This window comes from Struthio camelus, chromosome 27 (assembly GCF_040807025.1).
Source record: "Struthio camelus isolate bStrCam1 chromosome 27, bStrCam1.hap1, whole genome shotgun sequence".
Lineage (NCBI taxonomy): Eukaryota > Metazoa > Chordata > Aves > Struthioniformes > Struthionidae > Struthio > Struthio camelus.
Window position 1 is genome coordinate 4,075,529 of NC_090968.1, and position 23,479 is coordinate 4,099,007.

Sequence of the window (23,479 nt, forward strand, 5' to 3'; positions counted from 1 at the left end):
TTTCACAGTTGTAGTAGTTTGGCAATAGGCTGTCCTTTCATTTGCAGTTTTCTTGGTGTGATCTCTGAGGGGGGGAATCTGTTGTTATCTTTCAAAATCAGCTGCCTTCACGTAATTTCCTTGCCTCCACTGTAGAGCCTCATCATGAAAGCAGGTTCCTCGATTACATCTTTGGGATCCAGTTGTCTTCCATGTTGTAGGTATGAAATTGAGTGGGTTTTTCACATGCCTTTTTAAAGGTGTGATCATTGGTCAATGGCCTTGTAAAGAAGATTGCTAGGAGAGGGGCAGACTGCTACGTCTTCAAGGCATAAGCTATCATTCTGTTCTGTATTTACAAAGCAGCTAGTATCCTAGTATATTGTGATGCTGATCCAGCCTTCAAATTGGTGCAAACAGACGATGGAATATGACTGGCCCGCTATCACTAAATCTTTTAGCCTCTGACGGACTGTGGTGCCTGCAAGCAACCTCTGACCAGTGATAGTGATAGATACTAGTTCGAGAAGATGCTAGGATTGGTAGATGGGAGCCTGCAGTACTTTTCCCTCCTCATTCCTTTTTATTCAGAGCATGGCATCATTATTAGCAATGAAGTTTTTATACTTTGCAGTTAGCACAGCCAGGTCATGATGTGTTATAAATCTTTGACAAGTCAAGCACAGCTTCTTGCTGGGTACAGTATATGCTTGGCCCCATTAAGAATAATAGCATGAATAACCATAAGCCATTAATTTTGACAAGATCAGGCCCATATCACCTTAAAAAGAGTGCACTGGTACCATGGGAAACATCTGGCTATTTCCGCTGTTCACTCCCTTATTGAATAAAAATATGAAAGTAGTTGTAGTTTGCCTGACAGACAAGTACCCGGAGCCCACAAGAAAGTTCATCCTGCCAGTATGTGCTGGAAAGCGCTGAGAAATGATTGCCTGAGATAGAGATGTTCCATCTGCGTGAAGAGGCACTAAATGCAGCATGCGTATATGACCCTGGGGTCTGGGAAAGGCCTTTTGGAGGGCAAGCAGTTTTATTTCCTGAAAATGCAATAGCTTGGAATAAAAAGCCCTGATTTCTCATTTGTAATCAGCCAGAGATAAATCCCTCAAAATGCCCAAGTTCCTGGGAATCTTATCTTATGGAGATCCAGTCAGGAAGAGGTTAGTGCCCACTGTCCAGCACCCTAAGATCTTAGAAATACCACTTTGTGTGCATCTCCCTTATTAGCAGCCCACTCATATTATATTCTCATTAAGCTCGGTGTGCCATTTGTTGGTATCCTGCTCTTAGCTACGTGTGTGTTTGAATGTTTGTAACTATCTTCAGACTTCCCTTAGAAACGTGATCCCTTTCTTATTTTTTCTCCTAGAAGCAAGGACTGCAAAAAAATAAGAAAAGGTGGAGGGCAGGAGGAGAGCTGCTCTTCAGGGTCCCACATGAAGACAGCCTTCTTTGTAAGGCTGCAGTTACTGTTGCTGCTGATGTCATTTAAAGCAAGTCATTGCTTTTTTTAAAAGCAGCATCTTTCCTTGTTATTTTAAGTATCTTTGTGTAAGGCTGTTGCATGCTCACTGGCTACAAAGGTTCCACATCAAAATACACATTGTTTGCCAACACCGGGGGGAAATGATGTGCAATTATGAGCTTTTCTCATCTCTTCTTGTTTCTGGTGCTCCTCTGGGATCTGCAATGGAAATAAGGAGGGCAGGAATGGCAAAAATATATATATACTGGGCAATGGGAATGGAGCCTTAATGCTTGATGTAGAGGTTGATAGATGTTACTGTAATACTTGCATTACTTGTATGCATGGCTCTTTCTATCATGGGGGTAAAACGAGCAGGCTGATGGCGTGTGACCACGTTCCACTGGCCTGGACTTTTTTTAGAGGGGGTCCTTTTTTCGTTTGCGTGCAAACATCTGCATTGTTATGCCTTGTACTGGAAAGCAAAGCAGAAGCCCTCGACACCTTTTCAAGAAGGTCATGACTGTGGGTAGCTCTCAAACCATCTGTTCTTATGATTGTAAGGAAGGACTTGAGAATACATTAGCCACTAATGCGCAAGTAAGCAGGAGGCGTACTGCGTGCCTGGGTTTTTTGGTTCGTCTTTCTTTCTGTGTAAGATGAAGGCATAAGTGTCTAAATATTTGGAGTATGACTCATTCATTGTGTATTTTTCTATGAGCAGAGTTTCCCATGATTAAAGAGCCGTGATTAAGGAGAAGGGGAAAGGATAGAAAGGTTTTAACATGTACAATTACTTCATAATGGGTGTGTGTGGTTTCTGGGGTTTGGTATTTGGTATTTATTTATTTTTGTTATTTTTATGTATGAATTCAGCGGTAACGTTGATCCCAAGTGGAGTCCTTCCTCTTACTGTTGTTTCTGTAGTCTCTTGCTCAATTCTTAATTTGTACCAAAAATGTGTTGGGTTTCTAGGTAGTTTTCTATTCAAGTATTTGGCAGGCCAAAAACAGCTGATCTCTGAGATCAGACAGAAGTCGGCGCTTCCACTCTAGCATGGCTATAATCCAAGCATTTCAATAAGTAATTTCTACTACTTCACAGAACTGTACTGTTAATTATCTGAAAGATTTACTTAGAGCTACCCCTTTGATAATGTTCTTAAAGCCTGTATTAACTAAGTTGCTTCTAGATTGTAATTCTCAATCATTCAGTGAGGTTAATAGGATATAGCTGATGTCTACTGCGTACCCAAAACATTCCATACCATACAGAGCAGTGTCTCCCAGTTGGTCTGATGGTCAGAAAAAGGGAATAGTTTAAACGTTACCAGGTTAGTTGAAGCCATAAAGTCCCTCTAAGTTGAGGTGGAAAAGTCTAACAGCAGATCACTTTACAGAGGGAAGTGAGGGGTCTGCTAACTACTGCTTATATGTCACCTCCTGCACCTCTCTGCTCTCTGTGGCCTCTGTCTTCCTGACTTCAGCCTCATTTTCTCCTAGCCTCTTCTTCCTTTACCAGAAGGTGAGGACTATGATAAGCAACTACACTTTTTGCCCGTTCTTTGGGAACTCTTGCTTCCATTCTTAATTTTTCCATTAAACTAGTAACTCAGCTTTGGTCAGTGCAACAGTGTAGGACACAAATTCCCATATTTCAGCCTTGTGCTTAATAGATATCTTCATACCTCTGCAGCCAAGTACAGACAAGTGCAGAGGAGTTAAGCAATAAAATTCATTATGGACACTGTCTGTCAGACAGGCTTTCCTAGGACCCCCTTAATTGGGGTTGACAACTTAAGAAAAATGTAGATCTTCCTCCTGGTCGCAAATAACTGTAGCCATTTTCCTCCCCAGCGTTCAGAAATGACCAACAGTTCACCTCTCAGTGGGAAGAAACTTTGACATAGACTCAGATGACTTGCCACCTTTTGTAAAAGAGCCTTCTGCGAGGTGTCAGCTGAAGACAGAGTTAGCTGTTCTTGCAGCATAGGAGAGGAAACGGTAGTTTGAAATTCCATCGGCCACAAAGCAGCATGCCACTGTATACTTGCTGACATGAAAGAAATTACAAGAGATATGCCCTCTCTCTTTGTTGACTATGTCAGGCAGTCTGTCACCAGGGTAATTTCACAGTCAATTTCAGTAATTGCTTGGCATAATTTCTGTCAGGTAAAGAGTAGGAAGATGGTTGCGCTTCATCAGAAGACTGGATCTTCAGCAGCTATTCATCATGAGACCTATTTAACACCAGTATATAGTCCGATTTGTTCCTTTCTCCCATAGGGCACCTGTCCACCTACTTCTCTCTACACAGTACAAGAGGCACACCAGAAATAAAAATTCGTTTAACTGGTATTTTCCCATCTACCCACGCCCATTTTAAATTAGTTAAGATTGCACCTCGCCCATGGCAAACAGCTGGTTACTGCTCCAAGGAGCTCATGGTCTGTGAGTGGGGCATGTTGAAACAGATAAGGGGGAGAGAATTGGGAATATAGCACTGGTGACTCTGATTACCGCTATCAGGCATACAAATCTTTTCTCATTCTCTACAGTATTGCCCTTAGTTAAAGCTGCTAATCATCTTAAACAGACCAAGCCTTCATGATTTATCTCTGTGGAAAATACCAGGCAAATAGACCTAGACCCATTTGTTTAGATGTAAATGCCTACTTGTCAGGTTGTGTTAATGGTTAAAATGGAAAACCACATCACAACTAAAGCCAGGTATATACAGCTGACCAAAAAAAAAAAAAAAAGGGGGGGGGGTGAAAGCTGATCTGGACTCAGCAGTAACCTGGCACACATCTTTGCCCATGCTCTGAGTTGAGAAAACACAGTAATGATCAGCACGCGGGTCAGGATTTCACTGAGCTGTCCAAGGAGAATTTACTCTAGCTTCTTCTTGACAAGAGACAGAGGTATAAAAAACAGTACAGTGACTTCTGTTCAAGCAATAGCTGTGTAAAATATTGTTCATAAAGCTATAAAGGTTACCTCAGCAGAGAAATGATGTCTGCAGCTTTTGGCTTTATATTTCTTTAGGCAATCCATTTGTGAGTCTGTTGAAGGCAAGGAGGAAGATCTACTGATTGGCAAGGGGATACACAACACCCCAGCTTAAGTCCCCTTCAGTTAGGATCTTGAAGTCAGCTTGAGTTTTTCCATTGGCTTAAATAGCCTCTGCAACTGCATGTAGTTTACAGCTTTGTAAGGTGATCAGAAGACATCTAGCATTGCATTATAATATGTAGCAGGCACTAACTACCTTTAAGTGCTCATATCACACTGATAACAGTTTTTTTTTCTTTCACCCTCTCTATTCAAGTGTGCTTCACATAGAGGCTGCAAAACAGTTGTGGGAAAGCAGCAAGTGTTAATGCTTTGCACCGAATGAACAAACTGAAGACTGCGGAGGGGTTAAGCAACTATCATGAGATCTGACAGTCCTTTGTCTCACTTGTGGCTGTCGCTGAGCAGTTAAGAGAATATAAAACCTGAAACAGTTTACTGTAGAACAACCTGATCACAGGGAAGGCTTCCCAGTGCAGGTTAGTTTATGCTGATTGTTTCTCAGTCATTACTATAGAAGTTCAGGAAATCTTGACAAGAATCAAATCTCTCTGCTCTAGTCAGACCATGAATCCTGTCTCATATTTATAAAATACACAAATGACTCTAAATTCCAGGATTCAGAAGGGCACCCAATATTCTGTGTTGATCGCCCACTTCCACCTCTTTAAATAAGTAAGTGCAGTTCCAAAACTCCAAGCAAGTGCTGGAAAATGAGGCTGATGAATAATTGTTGTAACCAACAAGATTTTTATTTAGTTTGGAATTTGTTAGGTTACATTTGCATAGCTACAATGTCAGATTCATTATTCACGAGCATAAACTACAGTGACCTCCCCACCATCCCCTACTTGCACAGACGTTTGCAAACACTGGCGCCCAGATTCCTGAGATTAGACGTCCGTCTTCCTACTTTCAGCAATTTCTCTTTAAAAGGAGCACAGCAGAGTGACAGCCTGATTTTTTTTTATTCATGTGTGGGTCTTTTCAAGGCATAACATTTACTGCAGTGCATAAAAATCAGGCTTGTAGGTTGGGGGGAGAAATGACTCAAGCAAATTGTTTTGAAGAGGAGTTTTCAGCAGCTGGAGCACATGTGACCCTCGCGTGGTCCTTTCGTCTCCCTCCAGGGCTAGGGTAGGTCAAGTGGGTCATCTCCCATCACATAGCAGTTCGTCTCTTGTCACGTGACGCACACGTGCACCATGTGATGGTGAAAGGCCAGGGTTCCTGCGGAAAGATTGCAGCTGGGAGCGGGCTACTGCCACAAACAATGCATCCAGGCTGGAGCTTGTTTCCAGCCTGCCCTTGGGCTCCTTGAATCAGTTTGGCAGCAAGTGTGATGCTGCCTGGGGTTGGACAGAGACTGATGTGTGTGTGTGCGTGCGCGCATGTCTGTCCTAAGCAGGGTGACAGAGCGCCCATCACATTGAAGATGTTTCCAGGGGGAGGAGGGGAGGTGGACAGCCATTTGGAAGACAAGACTTATAATTCTAAGAGATCTCGTTAACTGGAGAAGTTGTCTGCAGTTAACAAGATAGAGCCAAGTAGGGGCAGAAGTACCAGGTGGGGGAAATATCTGGCTACATAGGGTTACCACATAGAGGAATTAGAGAGTAACAGTGCAACACGTAGAATAAGCCAACAGTGTGATGCTTTTGCACAAAAAAAAAAAAAAGGAAAAATGCAAAAAGGTATTAAGTAGTATGTTGTGTGTAGGACAGAGGAGGTCATTATTCTGCTAGGTACTGCAGAATGAGGGGCCTCACTGCTTCCAGGTCACCACAAGTTAAGAAGATGCAAGCAGACTGGAAAGTGTACAGAAATGAGTAGACAGAACTGCTCTGGTTCTGTCAGAGAAGGCTGTGAGACTGCAACGTGAGGACATGCCATATTTTGAACTACATCAGTGTATTACCAAGAGCTGACAATCGGGTGTGCCTCTTAGCCACTGAGGCAAAAAAGTTCTTGGCTTAATTTACCTTTAGAGAAGTTTAATTACTATATTACGGTGGGGAAGAGATGCAGATCTCTTTCTTGGAAACCTTTGACAAAGACCTATCAAGGACGGCTGATGTAGGACTGAGTCTTCCTTAGAGCAGGAAGAAAGGCTAAATGATCTTGGGGTTCTGATTATAAATACAAGGAGGAAAGAGCGTCTGAACATATCCCTCAATCAGTATGTGCTCTTCAACAGGGAAATAAAAGATATTTTGGACGCAGCCCTGCATTGTTTTGTGACATTAGCATTTTTAGCACCGGGGTGTGGGGGGGGGTGTGGGGGGGGAGGTGTGATCAGAAGCCATTCTGAGAAGCTTGGCACTGCCAGTCAAACAGTGATTTGCTCTCTGTGTGAGACTCTCCTCTCTTACCAAAAAAAAACCCAAAAACAAAAAACCTAATCAACACAACTGATACTAAGAAAAGTAATTAAACATCTCAAAAATGCTAGAGATTGAATTGCATTTAGCATACGACAGGCACCAAAAAAAAAAAACCCCACCCTGAAAGGAGCATTTCTAGTAGGAAAATGTGAGACTGTGAAAGGATGCTAGTTGCTAGATATCTTGACCTTTAGTTGTTGTATGGCTGAGAATGCAAACTGTAAAATTACAGCCCCATTTCTCTCTGCTCCGTTACCTTTCTATGTCACTTCAGAACTTACTGGCCAGAGACCAAGACAGCACTTGCCTTGCAGCCAAGGGATTGTGCCACTAGCAGGCGTAGTCTTAACATTGTGGTCTTCCCCGCTCAGTTCAGGACCTATCCCTGTCTTGTGCCTAGGGCATGAGTGTCATTCATTGAGACTTCACTCACTTGAAAACTCTGCACAGCATCAGACATAAGTGAGTTGAGACCGTGGAGTGGTAGAGCCTTAGGGCTCAGCTATTCCATATGCAACTCTCAGGTTTGCTCTCACTTTTGGCCAGTTGCAGCTACTCTGAACTTCCACATCCCTGCTGAGCTCTTAATTTTACAAGAGTGTTTAGAAGTAAAACTCGGCTTCTTTGAAGCATATAGACTGATGGTCACTAAAATTATTAGTGTGAATGAAAAACTCTCTTCTGTTATTGTTTTAATCAAAGGAAATATATTCTGAAGAGATATGTGATCATTTGTTAGGTACAAAAAGTTACACTAAAGCCTTTTTCTGCTCCAGCAGCAGAAACATAATTCTAGCAGCAGAAGCATAATTCCAGCATTGACTTCTTCTTTGGCAAGTTAGCCAGAGCATTTCCAGTGTATTTTAGGCAGATTTATGTCCTGTTGCTGTCCTCTGCTGACCGACCCCTTTCCTTTTCTGCTCTTGTGGTGTGTAAGTGCCATCTGGTGGCAACTTGTAGGAAAGAGAGTATGTTTAAAAAACTGTCGCCAAGAAAGACTCTGTTTTAAAAAAAAAAAAAAAAAGGGCTTGGAGGACTGGTCATCCTAAACTTCTCCATTTTCTGGAGACTGGCCTCCATCAGAGTTGCTGTGTGCGTAGCAGGCACTCTGACTAACCACAGCATCTGTATAAAATCTCCAGGGCCCCCCGTTTTATCTTCTGTCCGACTTGTTAGTTCATTACTGGCATGACTGCTGGTAAATATTTTGTCAGGAGGTTGTTTTCTGCTGAAAGTAACAGTTTCTTTCTATTAAGATATTCTAACATCTTATTGTAAAAATGGAAAACTAAGACAACCTGCAAATTCTGTTTTTTTAAACTGCTCCTTTGTCTTTGCTCTCAGTTGTAATTTTTTTCCATTATCTGAATTTTTTCCCCTTTCTTTCCTACTTTTTCTATTTACCATCTTACTTTTTCTCAGTGGTTAAGTGAATTAAAAATAAAGAGAAAGAAGAAAAACAATCAAAACTGGAAATCAAAAGTTAAAAGCCAGAAGGTGTCCTATGTTCTGTCTCTGAATGTTTTTATGTTTCCTGATACAGGAGGAAAGAGGGGAAAGAAGTATTTGGGGAGTTACTTATTTTTTGTATAGTAGCTTTATCAAATACTGACTGTAATGCTGTAATACTCCAGATCAATGTGATGTTTGCAGATTTTGTGTGTGTTGGGCGGGGGTGTGGGAGTTAATGCGTAGAGAGAGTTGAATGCCAGCGCACAAGCACGAACAGTCGTCTGTGAAACCACTGATAGAAAAAAGAGAAGAAGCATCAGATTATTATTCACTTGGTGTTGAATGGGATTACAAGGAGAAGGGACATGCTGAGACAATGATTTCTTAAGGCTATACTTCACTCTGGTGTAAAGGAACAGTGCAAGGCCATGCATCACTTATGCCTTATTTATAGGTATTAAATAAGACTTCAGTAGAACATAGCTCTTGTGCTGACCCTTTGCAGCTGGGTGAATTGTACCCTAAAGCAAATATAGGAAACTTGTATTATTCATCCGCCTCTGTTAGTAGGGTTATTGCAGGCTGAAATGTCTGTCTTGACTGACTAGCGCATGCTCCATGACTTGTGTTTGCATAATTATACTGTAAATTCCGTCCTGCTGTGTCTGTCTAATTGCATTTTTAAATAAGAAAAAATATTTGTATACATATATATACATAGGGCTTTTTTTCCAAAGATTTCAAGGCCAGATTTTGAAGTATTCAGGATTAGGGGTGGGTGGAAAACAAGCTTTGCGTTTGCAGCAGAAAAAACTTGTGGCTTGCATGTTTTTTTTTCTGTTTCATAGCAGAATCAAATCAGGCATTGCTCCTATTCTTTAACAAGGGGAAGATTGTTCTATTAAAGCCATTCACCTGGGATGAAACAGGCTTCACTATCAGAGTGAAGTCAGCCTGTGTGGTCCACCTGGTGCACCTCATCCTAGTCACATAAATATCCATAGTGGAAAGGAGAAAGAGATTGAATCTTCAGATAGGCATTTTCAAGGAGCATTTGGTTGTGTGTTTTTGATGGATGAAGCTAAACGGAAGCTAGTAGTAAGTGGTGCTGGAAAGAGGTTCTTGTGAGATCGTCGAAGACCAGTTTTAGAATCTGCTTGGTTTTTTATTTTCATTGATGACTTTAGTCACACAAAAGGTGGTAGAGATCCTGCTAACCATAAAAATAAAACTCAGGAGAAACTGTGAGTGCAGAGGAAGAGCCTTACAAACATGAGTATAACAACAGGGCTAAAAATTTAATAGTTCTAAACGCAGGCTGTTTTTGCAATAAATTTGTTCAGCGGCTGGACGTGCCTGAAAAGGAAAAAAGACCTGCGGATGGACGACAGGATAATGCAAGAACTGTGGGAATGATCAGAGAACGGAGTGTCTGCATTAAGAGAGGGAGAGCTTGGCTTGTTCAGTTTAGCAGAATGAATGCTGAGAAACCATACAGTTGCTTTTTGTAAGCACAGCAGGCAGTGGACACCTACGAGGAAGGAAAGCCATTGAATCTGAAGGACAAAGCTGGCACCAGAACAAATCGGTATAAACTGGCCATGAATAAATGAAGGCTGGAAATTAGAAAAAGGTTCCTAGCCATTAGAGCAGTGAAGGAGATGGCTGTCTGGGGTAGCAAGGACTGGTCTTGCTGTCCACAAGGCCCTTTCTAGACCAATTCCTTATTTAACTTGGTACCTCAAGTTTTCTAGGAGGTGTAATTTTTCTCTTTTAATTAAATGTAGGGCATTACCCTTCAGCATTGTTCCCTTGTAGTCAAAATAAAAGGACAATGTTTACTCATTCTTACAGAAACATCTTTTGTTAGACATGTTAAACCTATACAATATTCTCACTGGGTCATTAATTTGGGAAATTTTCATGTGAATGTTAATACTCTACTTTGTTCCCAGTGAGATCCTGCAGCTAAATTAGCTATTTCACTTTCTTTAACTTGGGCATTTAAGTGGAGTGGAGTTTAATCTCCCTGAGAATTAATGAGCCCTGGTTAAAGAGATTACCACAAAGGTCTGGGGACCCAAATTGATTCTAATCTATTTATTCTATACCTGCTTGGAGTGAAGAGCATCATTAAAGAAGGTTTTTGTGTCCCTGCCTATCTGTGTTAACACATTTTTATTACATACTCTGTCATCTGTACTCTAGTCCCAAACCTGATTCCTAGAAATTAAGCATTCACCTTCACACGTCACACATCCTGTGGTGTGCTTCCACTGCCACATTTATGATTTAAGTACTGATAACATGTAGCCCATTGCAGCTGAGCAACACTGTAATCACGTACAGGAATCTTTATTACAGACTGGAGCTAAATGCTAAAGTTTGGTGGCTTTATGCAGATCAACAATAAGGGACTAAGAGAGTCTTACTTGATTGCATTTGCCGCTTGCTTTGCATTGTCTGATCCTCCTGAAGCAGCAAATGTAAAAAGAAGCTTTCTTGTACTTCAGATTCACCTGCAGGTGGATATCCCTTCTGGGGTTTTTCACCACACTCCTCCAAGGATTTGGGTTCCTGTGACCTTTGTGCCAAATGTTTTCGTGTTGGTAGTTAATTGTTAAGCTGTACTGTACCTGTACTGGCAGATGGATTCATCTCCTCATCTAACCTCAATAGGTATAGGAAACTCCTTGACAGATTTTTTTTTTTTTTTTATCTCAGCCAAGATACAAATGCAAACAAGACTGTAGCTATAAACACTCCTGAGAGAGAATATTTTAAGGCCATCAGAAATGTTTAGCTCAACAGGGGAATGTGTGTATGTGAGAGAGAGAGAGACAGAGAATATTTTGTACTGCCCACTGATTGCTCTCAAGCTCTTTATTTGTTACGCATTGATTACTGAATGTTCTTACTCCGTGCGCTTGTTCTGCTCAAGAATCCTGCTGAGAGATTTTTTTGTAAACTTGTTGAATATCTTGCTGTGAGCAGTATTGGGAAAACTCTTAAGAACCAGATCTGGAATCCCATGTTTGGAAAATGATTTTTCTAGTGGTTAGGATGTAATAGGTTGTTAAGTGATATTTTTATTATGACTAAGTGCCTACTTCTGATGTTGCTATACCTAAATGCATAAAGCAAAAGTACAGGAAACATTGATAATACAGACAAGGAACTGTCTGAAACAGGATGTCCGATTTATAGCTATCTATAATAATACTGCATAGACGTATCCATTTTGTGAATTCTCATGTGATTACCAGAGTGTTCCTGGTCTCCTGGAGAGACGCTCCCATGAGTCAGTGTTCCTAGTGCAAGCAAGAGTAACTCAGCGCTTCCTGTTTCTGCAGCAAATTGAGCTACTTTTTTGTCGATCTTTCAGAAGATACTTGAGCACCTAAAACTGTGATTTCCAAAGACCTGATCCCAGGTCTTCACTGAAGTTGGGCCTGTTGACTTCACCAGGAGTTACACTGTCTTAAAACCAGTAGGGCAGCATGAAGAATCACTTCTAGTGACTTCAAAGGGCACAGGAGCTCTGAAAATTGAGTTTTAATACTAGAGTAAAAAGGATTCTTAGGTACTTTCTCCTTATTTGGGCAAAGACGGGACAGGGAATTTCTGAACTTATAGGCTTTATTATGTACGGTACATTAGGAAAGAAGGGATCACATTGAAACATTCTCAAAGGTCATGACAAAGCAGGCTTTTTCATTTCCACTACAAAGTTTACAGGTATACAGGTACGTTGTCCTTCTTTTTCTCTGGGTCTTGAGTCTCTGCTCACTTTCAGTTGCCCACCTCAGATTAGTTTTCCACACCAATCCAATTGCATTACACAGGCAAGGTCAACTTTGCGGTCTACACTCCACCTAACAGTTACCTACCAAGTGTCCAGTTTTCATGCATTCACGCTAAACTAGTGTATTTTCCATACTGTACCTCAAAGACAAAACATCACAAAATAAACAACTCCTCCTACAGTAACACTCTACCATTAACAAACTCACAAAATAAACTCTTCCTATAATAACACTGTACCATAAACAAACTCCTGCATAAAATCTTGCAGGGTAATACCGCATCAAACTCCTGCATGAAAACTTACACAATAATACTCTAACATTAACAAACTCTTGCACAAGATCTTCAAAATTCGTACTGAAAGTCTACTCTGCATCATCTGGGAACAGAAACACTATCCCTACAGCAGCCAAAACACTCCAGTGATTGGTGCGGAGTTAAACTTGCATGTGCCGTGCAGTTTTGTTGGTGCGCAGAAGGAAATTCTTCTTCAAGACTCTGCAGCTGAGCGGAGTCAGCAGCATCTGTGATGGAGGGAAGGCTCTTCTGGTCCTCTTGCTCCCTTGTCTGTTCAGGTGCTGCAAGAGAGAGGCATAGCAAATTGACCCTCTCAAAAACCATATCCCTCAGCATGGTTACCCCAATCCTGCAGAACAAACAGGTCAAATTTATGCTGACCCCTCACCCCTTTACATAGATGTAAAACTTCTCCCAAATACACCAAAGTCTCCCTGGCTTGACAATCGCATGCTAAACTCACCAGAAAGTGCTGCCAATTGAGAGAGCGTCCAAGAGAGAAGGTGTCTGGACATCTTGATTGAAGCTTGCACTGCAGAATGCCAGGCGGTACTGAAGCTTGTGTCAGAGGCAGGGATGCTGGGGAAATGTAGCCCACCCCCTCTCACACCACCAGCACCACACAGACTTTGTTTGCAGGTTGCCCCTTGGCATCTCTCACAACACAATGCACCGAAATCCAGGCAGGTGCAAGGCCAGCAGTGGCAAACAGACCACCCATTTGCCCAGCCGAGTCCTAAAGAGCCACCCTCCTGGTTATGGGGAGAAGAGAGTGGTTTCCAGAGAGCTCAATTTCCCCCTCAAGTGAGGAGAGAGACTCTTGTCACCCTCGATATAGAGTGGTCGCTCTTCCCCCGGCAGCAGAAAGAGCAACGTGGCAAAAGGCCAAAGAAAGCAAAGACCCGAGCCCTGAGCCTTACAGTGCCGGGAATGCTCTTGACCCCTGGTTACAGGGAGACCGTTGTGCCCAGAGTGCCTTTCTCTTGCCTCTGCTTCAGGGTGCCAGTCTTCCTCCTCTTCTTGCTTACTCTTAACTCGCTGGTCCACACTGCTCCTCTTCTTTCTTCTCTGTGAGCTGCAGCAGAGAAGAGACACACTGAGGACTGAGAGGCACTAATCCCAACCCCCACACCCAGAAAAGGGACTGTGTGGGCACTAGTCTTGCAGGCGAGGATGCAACGCCCTGGCAGCCTGCAACAGGGGCATTTTGGGCTGTCCCCTGCCTCCTTGCCAGGCGGTCCCTCTTCTCAGCCCCTTTGCAGCAGCAAAGCTGGACAGCCAGCCTCCCCACCCCACAAAAGACTTTGTTTGCAAGTTACCCCTTGGCATCTGCCACGACACAACGTATGGAAATCCAGGCAGGTGTAAGGCTGGCAGTGGCGGACAACAGACCACCCATTTGCCCAGCTGAGTCCCAAAGAGCTGCCAGGGACCCTTCCCTTCTCCCACACCTGAGAGAGCAACCTCTCTTCTGAGCTTACCAGCAGCTGCTGCGGAATCCCCAGGAAGGGTCATCATCTTCCAACCGGGGATGAAGTTGGCTCTGGAGGTCTGGGACCCTAGGCACAATTTGCTACCAAGAATATCCAACAATATCCAGGAAGCTGTTACGTGGCCTGAGCCCTGGTTACAGGGAGGCCCTTGTGCCTAGAGTGCCTTTCTTTTTTTTTCTTCTTCAGGCTCCCAGTTTCCCTTCTTTTCTTGTTCACTCTTGAGTCACGGGTTCTTGCTTTCAGTATTCTTCGCATTGCCTTCCTTTGTCTTTCTCTTTTTCAGATTCTGTGAAGACGTGAAGGAATCCACGTTTTGTACAGAGCACATTTTTACTGGTTTATGTATTAGCTCTGACGCAGATCAATAAGGCTTTTCTAAACTGACTCCCTGAAGTACCTCAGTGCTTCCCACCCAAATGGCAGCGCTGTCCCCTCGGATTCCCTTGTTATTCCCTACACTAGAGTCACCTCAGCATTTACCATCAGCCCCAGTTCTATCGCTTAAGTCGTGTTCACGAGCCGCCTGGGGCAGGCTCCTGCCCCTCCAAAGCCTCCACAGTGTTTCCTGCTGCTGTTCCAGTCCAGCCCTCTCAGCCTTGCCAATGCACTGGCCCCATCCGGAGGCATCCTGGTGTTTCAGCCTGAAATCCACCTCTCTGCCCGCCGCTGCGCCGTATACTTGGCTATTCCCTTGTGTGGCAACTCAACATTTCCCATCAAACACCAGCGCTGCCCCCTGGCTGGCTGCTGCTCGCTTACCCCCTTCCAAAGCCACCTCCTCTCGCCATCCCCGCCTCCACCCTTTGGCTTCTGCCAGCTCTGGCTATGTGCCACGAGTCACCTCCGTGTACCCCCGCCTTCACCCCAGGTCGGCAACGGCTGCTCCTGCCGGCGCACCTCTGCACTGACCAGCGCCACGGGAGAAGGGGGTCGTGTCCATGTGACCCTGCAACAGCCGCCTGCCCTATGTGGCAGCTTGGGCGCCCCTGAGGGACCTTCCCATCACCCTGCCGCAGCCAGGATGCCCCTTCCTATGGCCCTGACGGGGGAAGTCTGAAAAAAGCAGCGAGGAAGGTATCGTCCTCGCTTTCAGGGTGCTCGGGTCCAGCCTGCTGGTTAAAGAGGTGTGAGGAACAAGGTGGAGAGACCTCGGCGTGAACACAAAGGGAAAGTCATGGGGTATGAGGTAGGAGGTGAGAATCGAGCCCAAATTAGCGAGTGTGTGGCGAGCGATCAGGTTACAGGTTGTCATGCAAAGTATATACAACCCGTGGCTAATGCCCAAACTTAAACCACAATCGCAGGGAAGCCACTAGTTTTTTGATATTCTTAGAGGTGTTGTGGCATGGTCTCAGGAGAAGCTTTGGGTCAGTACCCAACTCCCGTTTAAAGCAGAGGGGAGTTACACTCTGAACTTTGCTCTGTGCTGTTAAATCTTACTGTTTTTGAAGTTTCAGCTCCTAAAAACCTTATTAGCATGCATTTCTCCCTGATTCGTTCCCCATCTTCCAGGGAGTAAAATCCTACTTTACAGCCCATCCGTATTTAATGAATTGAACCTAAATATCCCATCATCATGAATTCTGGGGACTGTTATGGCAGAGTGACTGCTCATTAGTGAATTAATTTGATATTCTGGTGGATGTCAAATGCAGTTTTGGAGCCATTTCATTGTGTTTTGACATTGACGGACACAATCAATAAGATATGACATGAGTGAAAATTCTAGTGCTTTCCAAAAAGGATCAGTTTTGCAAACAGCCAAGATTTTGACCGGCGTTCATGTTTCTTTCAAAATGAATTTATCTGTTTTAACCCTCCCACTCAGCTGGAGAATGTAACTACTGCCTAACATTGACAGTTTTAGTCTTTACACATGTTAATGATGAAACTGTATGCAGACAGAGCATGTGCAGTTCCAGTTTGTGTGCACTGCAGTTCAATACTATCTCCTGCCAGCTGCTTGACCTACCAGGCCCTGAAGTTTCATTTGGAGGTGAAAGCTCACTATTGCTTCTGGAACAGAGCCCTAGAAAGGGGGAGATATGTCTACCAAAGCAAATCTTAGCTCTAGCCCTCCATCACCTGTTTACAGTGTCAGTGTGTACGGAGAATACTCGGCTTGATATATTCTGTGTATGAGGGAACTTACTTGCAATGGGTGAAGATAAACACAACGAGTTTTAAAGGGCAAATTCAGATTCCTCTCCAGGATTCCTATGTGTTGTAATCAGAGTGATCAGCTTACTGAGAGACCTGCTATCATGAGTTGCTGCTGCTCATTGGAAAAAGAAAGCGTAAGAAATTGTTCTTTATAACATAGATGGCTATGGCTGATGTTAAAACCATTTTTGATTTCAGAAATGTCATTGCGATGAGCCTTGCGCTCATCGTTAGAACAATAGTTAGTATAAATTCTTAGGCTAATGGGCTTGTTCCCATAAAAACCTTGTGTCTAATTAGTCGCAAACACTTCAATAACAGTTGATGGCCTGGCACTGACTAATTACAGCTGCTAATGCAAGATTATTACAATGGCAAAATGAAGAAATCTTTGCTCAGGTCTCAGTACATTTCCCTTTCCATTTCTTTCGTCTTTTAGCTGAAGTTCAAACAAGAATGCGTCAGAAAATCTAACAGCGGCAGACCGTGGGCTTTCTCATTTGCTCAGTTAGCATTGTGAATATCCAGGCTCGGCATGCTTCCTCAGAACAGTGCCCAGAGCCTGGCTGTAGAGTATAAGACTGGCATAGATGACTTCAGAAATAGATATACTGGTGGGGGGAAGGGGGAAATGACATAGAAATTCCCTTTGTGTCCCGTGCTTTCCAGGTAGGATGGCTCCCTTCTGTTCTGCTGCTGTGTGAACGTGGGGAACAGTTGGGTCCAGATCCTTGAAGGTATTCAGACACCTGCACTTTATTGCTTTCTCTCTGTTATTTTGTTCCCCTTCTTATCTTTTGCCTCTTTTATTTATGTTCTTTAGGAAGCGGTTGTCTCCTCCTCTTGATCTATCTAGCTCGTGGAATAACAAGGCTCTGGTTTCAAGCGGTAACAGTAGGCAGTATTGAACTGCAATAGAGAGGACTTTGCTCTCGCAGTGTTTTGAACAAGACTGGTTTCTTGTCTCCTGATTGCTGGTTCAGATGACTTCCTGATGCTCTCAGTGATGTGCCAGACTGCAGATAAAGAGCTTCTGATGTCCCAGTTCACAATACATGAAATTTTTTTACAGGTTGGACTCTAAACTCCACACTCCTCCATGCTTTTTTCTTGTTGGGAAAGTAGAAGGAGGGGAACGTTTTCTCTTCCTCATAGGCAGTTGTAGGCGTAAGACTTTTAAAGTGTCTGAGTTCGTTGGATATGTGAAATGCAGCAAGCTGGAGTTACAGAAACGGTGCAGGATTTGGTTTATTCTAGATGGGCTTTACAAACTCCAAGCAGTTAGGCAGGGGTTAACTCCAGCAGCAGGTAAGCAGTGAGGAGCAAATCAAATTCTGCATGATAAAAAGCCTAAGGGGGAAATAAGAGAGGAGGAACCGCTCACAGGAGAGCTGCCTGAAAGAGCTGAGAAATAAATCAGTAAAGCAGGTAAAATGTGGTTTCCAAGATGAGGCTGGGGAAGCGTGGAGGCTTCAAAAATAGTCTGGTGCCTTCTGTAAAAGATGATGCTCACATCCCACCTGTCATAGCTTCTTAGCCATCTCACCACGTTCCTCTTGGGTGAGATGACCCATGCTGGAAGTTTTGATGAATTTTATATTTCCCCTTTCCCTGTGGAATCTTAAGAAGTTCCAGGGCTACTATGAATTGCTACTAGCTCTTACAGCCTCCAAGAGCATTTGGGGCTGGCCGGGACTGCAGTTTTTTTGGTCCAGACCTTTTGTTTCTCAGCGACATGTTCTAACTCCGAGATTGCAAAATGTGTGTGATGTGTGTCATCCTCCAACAAGTTCATTCTGTCTATGTAAGGGGCGTTTTGTACAAGCAGGAGTCTTCTAATTTAAAGTTCTTCTGCTTCAGTGGAGGAGCAACGTTCTGAGAACTGGATCTATACGTCTTCTGCAGAAGAAAATCTTTAAAGCAAGGGGCTTTAGGCATCATCCGTGAATTGCTTGTGGTGGCTCAACACACCTGGCAACTTTCTTAAGTGTTTTGGCTTTATGGATCTTTTAGGCGTGGGTTTTATGCCTCCTTCTTTCTTTCTACTTCCCAACAAACTGATTATAGTTATTAGGCTGCCTGCTAACCTGTTCTCTGGTTTCACACTTGGCATCGCTCTTGCTAAGTAGGGTCTGCCTAGAGATTTTAATTAGCTTTGAATGAAATATTGTTCATTAATAAAACCCCAGGACAGTAAAGCATATGCCAATTAGTTTGAGGAGTTATTAGTTGGGGAGCAATACTGCTTGCAAATAGGACCGTTCCTTGTTTTTAGATCAGAATGCATGATGTGTAAGGAGACTTTTTCCAAAAAGAAAAAAAAAATTAAATGCTAAAGGAAAGTCAAGGATCACTTCAAGCTTTGTCTTTTCCCTTTTGGTAAGATTTTTCATCTGAAATGAATCAGAGAAAAGCTCTTTAAATATTTAACATCTTAACTTTTTTCATGCTCCTCCTGCATTTTTGCATAGCCGAGGTGTCTGCATAAAGATGGCATAAAATGTGAAGGTGGTGGTTTATATTCTGCATGGCAAAGAAGAAGGCAGTAGGCATCCCAGTTATGGACCTGCTGCACAGATGAATAGAGAGCATAGTGAGAGGGTAAATCAGTTGCTTCAGGTCAACAGTGGTTGAAGCCAGTGACAGTCAACTTTTTGTTCTAGATTATTTCTTACATACTACAGGGCAAGTCACAGGCCAGCCTTTGGTGAGATGCTTTGGAAGCAAAAGGCTTGTGGGAGCTGCTTACTGCCCCTTCATAAATCACAGAGCTACTTTAAAACCTGGTAGGTAAAGAATAAGTGGGTGGGTGGATAGCTGGAGGGAAATTTTGTGGACTAGAGGATGCAGCAGTCACAGCCAGTCTGTGGCAAAGCAGGCAGCAGGGGCATTGCTCTATTGCTGTGCCTAGGAGTCTGCTGCCCTTAACAGCTGTCTGCTTTGCCATATTTAAATCTGTCTCTAAAATAGATGGAAAATTAAAGTATCCAGGGATAGATCTGAAAGATCAGCAAGAAAAGCTGCAAAGGGAGCAAAGCAGGAAACTTAAAACGGCGATGAATGTAACTTCCACGAGAGGGAGCCCTTGAACCATTCCCAGATAACTGACAGGCAGGCAACGACTCCACTTGGAGAAGGAAAAGATCTAGCCAGGAGGTCCCCTTCTGTCAGGCCTGGGTAAACTTTCGCATGCCAGCGCTGGTTGTTTACCGCTTACATTATGTACTTTATTATCACTGTTAGCTTGCAAGCTTAACAGGCAGAAAACTATTCTCTCTTGCTTTAAATTACAACACATTCAGTCTCATAAAGTTGTTTACGTTTCCACAAAAAAAGAGACAATGGTCAGAAAGACCGAGTCTAAGGGCAGTAATATGTGTGATGGTATACTTTCAGAACTGATTGAGAGAGAATTCCCTTCCCTTTCTCATGCCCACGGCTTTAATTGAAAAAAAAGAGATATTTTCATCAATACTTTTCTCAGTGTTTTGTTTGCTTATGTATGTTTATGTGTAGGAAGATAGAGACTGCCTTATTTTTCAGTTTGGAACTAGCTTTTCCTTTAATTCTTCACTTTCTAGATTTTTCAGTTATCCTAAGATAAATAATAAGAAGATAATTAAATAATCTGATCATTTTTATCATTGAGATTTCCTTTCAGTTGATTTATTTTTAAAAGCCTTGATAGGAAAATTTGTGGCTACCTCCAAAATGTCATCAGTTGCTTCAGTCAAGCCCTAAGTCTGGATCCCTGCAGTGAGTTGCTGCTGTATATTGCTAGCTTGGCCGGTGAAAATGCTGAGTGTTTTTTAAAACATTTGACTAAAACTTGTGATTCCCTGCATCCTGAAGAACATTTTTATCTTTAAATGTAGATATTTTAGTCTGTATCTATCTATCTTCTTTGTTCAGTGTTTATAGAACCCTACCACAGTGGGATTCCAGTCCCTGAGGGAAGTTTTTGGCACTGTCACAGGACAAAGAGTAAATACTTTTATCTAAGAAGACAGAAGCCTAGCTCTTCCAAAGTCAGTGGCAGATTTCCCCAAATGGGACCCGAGTGTCACCTAGGATGAGCTGAGCTCTCAGCAGCTCAAAAGATCTAAACTGCAGTAAATTCCAGATCCACGTTGGTAAGTTGTGATTAAGACCTACCAATTATTATTACTGTTTTAGTGTGAGAGATAGAGGGATAAATTTTCACCTCCAAGGCTCGCTCTCATTATACACGCTCTATATTTTGTCCTCTGAAACATCTGAAACATCAGCAATACCAGCAACAGGCTCCTTAGTCACTAAGTCACTTTACTGTGACTTAGCAGAGCGCTTTTTGTCATTTGCCTTAAATCATGAAAATCTGATGATATTTTAGTAATGAAAATGATGTGCGATGAGGGCTCCGGAAGGAGAAGGACAGAACTAAGGCTCAGGCTAGCCACCTGGGAAATCAGTTTGGAGGTACTAAGCTGGCAAGTGGTCACAGAACACAGTGTTTTTTGCCTCTTTGACTCCTAGACTCGTGAGACACTTCTTTGCCCTGTCACAAAAGCTTCTGGTTGACAGAGATGACCTCTGTGTAATTCACCACTTTCATTGCAAAATAACTCATCTAATAGGACAAAGCTAGAGGTCAGGCATTCATTTTTGAAAACTGACATCCTGTTTCATGGAAGTTTCTGATTGTTTCTCAGACTACATACAAAATTTAAACCGTGAGAAGAGAGTTTCATCTCCCAGATAGGCACCATGTGAATTTCAACATTATATTTCTGAATCTGTGCGTCCTGCCGAAGCTGTCCTCCTCTTTGGAGTTCGACAAGCCATATCCACTTTTTATTAAAGTGATTTGAGTCCCTGTGCCTCTAAAATCTTTTTCTGTAGCGTCTTGAATATGCAGTCTGGCTGACTTGCTCTGTAAATTGGTACTTCTCTGTGAATATGGGAGTCAATTGGCCTTTTCTAAAGCATCCCAAAATGTCCGGCTTTCTGATGAAGGAAACTTGAGTGTGCTACTTCCCCTTTTAGCGCACAGCGCTCTGTCTGTGTAATGAAGACATTAATTCTGTGCCGCCTCCCAGCAGTGATAAATTTGCTGTGTTGAGTAATCAGCTACCAAGGGGAGGACTCCATAAAATCCGTCAGTAAAAAGATCTCTATACTATACGTGGGAGCCTTGTGGCATTTTATTGGATCTTGGATACTTTCAGACATTCTGTTCACTTTCCTGGTTAGAGGGGGATAGACTTTGCAGGATATAATTTTCATATGTGAATGTCTTTTGTTTATGCTGCAGGTAGCTAAAATAAAAATGGTTTAGGTTGCAGAAACGCTAATCATCCACAGCTTGTCAGTTTTGGTGAGTCTGCGTAGGATTTGGCCCACAGTTGGCACTTGATTTTTTAACACATCATTCTTTCTTTTCTCTGCTAAAATATACTCCTAGTTTCTCCTTTTTATTTTAAAGGCCGTTCAGTTAGCCAGCAGAAGCGAGAGGAAGACAGTTCAATCCAGACTCAGATAGCTAAACTACGTGTGCACTGCTTTATTTTTTGAGAAAACACACTATCTCACACCTAGAGATCCTGACTATATGCCCTTGAAATTAGAAGCCTTGCCCTTCCTTCATGTAGTTAAGCCTCCCACCCATGAAGAAAATGCTGATTTACATGAGGTGGCTGTTCCTTCACTTGGAACAGAAATGTATCCATTTGGAAATCCAGATTACCTTTGGAATATTATAAACTGATGTTTTCACATGAAGAATTAGGGTGTTTTTTTTTTTTTTTTTTGCTTCCCAGTTACTGAATTTCTTGTAAGAGTTTAAACTGATGTTTCTGAAATAACAGAGCTTTCCTTCCCTTAATTTAAAGCCAATTAAACTAGATAATCCTTTCAGAGGGAACTCTCTATGCTTTAGGAGATCAGAATGTTATGGCTGATGCCACCCCTGGGAAGTCATTAGAGAAGCACAGAGAACAGTCCCCCTGTTTGGAAACAGGCATCAAAGAAGCTGGATTGTTTCATTCATTGTATAACAAACAAGGAATGTAGTATGCAGAGCCCAGAATGGCATAAACAAAGCCTGAATGCCATCCCTGGAAGGAATTTTTCACATAGTGCTTAGAGCAGACGGTCCAATTTCTTGTATGGCTGATCCTTTGTCACTTGACACTTAAATGCAGTGCAGTAGAGGACTTCACTATGTACTAATGTGAAAGATGGTCAGAATTTATGATGTTTCTGAAAGGGGCTAACACTGAGACACTCAAAATCAACAGAAATTAGATGCCCAGGTACATGCTGAGAATCAGAGCCAAGGTCACTTAAAACTTAATTAAAAGTGATGGGGCTATAGCCTGCAGCTCACTTCAGAGAATCTCTCTCCTGCATTAAATATGGCTTAAGTCCAAACTTATCTTTACCCAACTGGTTGAATACAAGTCCTCACATATGCTGGCATGGCAAACTTTAGAATTTGGTGAAGAAGCCTTAAATTTGAGTTATCCACAAGTCTTCATTTTGCCCTAGTGTGTTTCGGGTCTTAGACAGTCTGGTTTTACTTCTAACTGCTGTTATAACTTTCTGTTTCTTAAGCATAAATGTAGTTTACCAGATGTCAAGAGTTGAATTATCCAGATAGTTCAGTGAAATGTACTTTCCTTCTCTGTCTTACAGCCCATTAGGCTGACTTGCTGCTTGTTATAAAGCTGGAGAGTACATGTAGTGTCAAAATAATGTGACAAAAGAACATGTGATGTGTCTAAAAATCAGGAACTACTTTATACCAGAAATAAAGTTGTATTGGTAACAAAATTGAGCCAAATGACTGCCTAAGAAATTACCAGTAGTAAAGAAAAAGAAAAGTCATAAGAAAAGCTGCCAAAAATACGGTGCAAAGGTACGGTCTCAATGTGGGGTATGTATGTGGGTTACAAAGACAGTGAGAGAAACTGCAAATTCCCATACTTCAACCTGAGTAGAATAGAGGCAACCAGTATACAGGCAGGTGGCGAGAGGTGTTCACAGCCTATTACTGCATCATGCGCAGGAGCTGTATGCTAAAATAGATGGCTGCTGAGGCAGAAGATAGATAGATGTTCTGCCTCTTTAGTCTCTCTAATTTGACCCAAAGCTTAGTGTCTAAATATGCTTTAAGAACTGTGAAAAACAAAGCAAAACACTGAGGTTGCAGTATAAAATTTTTGTGCACGTAGGTGAGCACGCAGCACAGGGCATTACTGGCGCTCCCAAACTAATGTTTCCAATGAATGTAAGCAGCCTGCAAAGCTTTGGGCTGACTTTATGTCCAGAGGCTGAATTCCAAGCCATAATGAAATTATCCAG

At 42.6% G+C, this 23,479-nt stretch overlaps 1 protein-coding gene and 1 long non-coding RNA gene across 2 annotated transcripts in view; one reads left to right on the top strand and one right to left on the bottom strand.

Moving 5' to 3' along the window:
• ADRA1A (adrenoceptor alpha 1A) overlaps window positions 1-23,479 on the top strand; it is a 233,022-nt gene that overhangs the window by 141,584 nt on the left and 67,959 nt on the right. The window lies entirely within an intron of this gene.
• On the bottom strand, window positions 12,067-14,099 carry LOC138062485 (uncharacterized). The gene is made up of 3 exons (XR_011136494.1): window positions 13,961-14,099; window positions 12,943-13,554; window positions 12,067-12,760 (listed from the first exon to the last, which is right to left on the bottom strand). It is a non-coding gene; the product is annotated as an uncharacterized lncRNA (long non-coding RNA).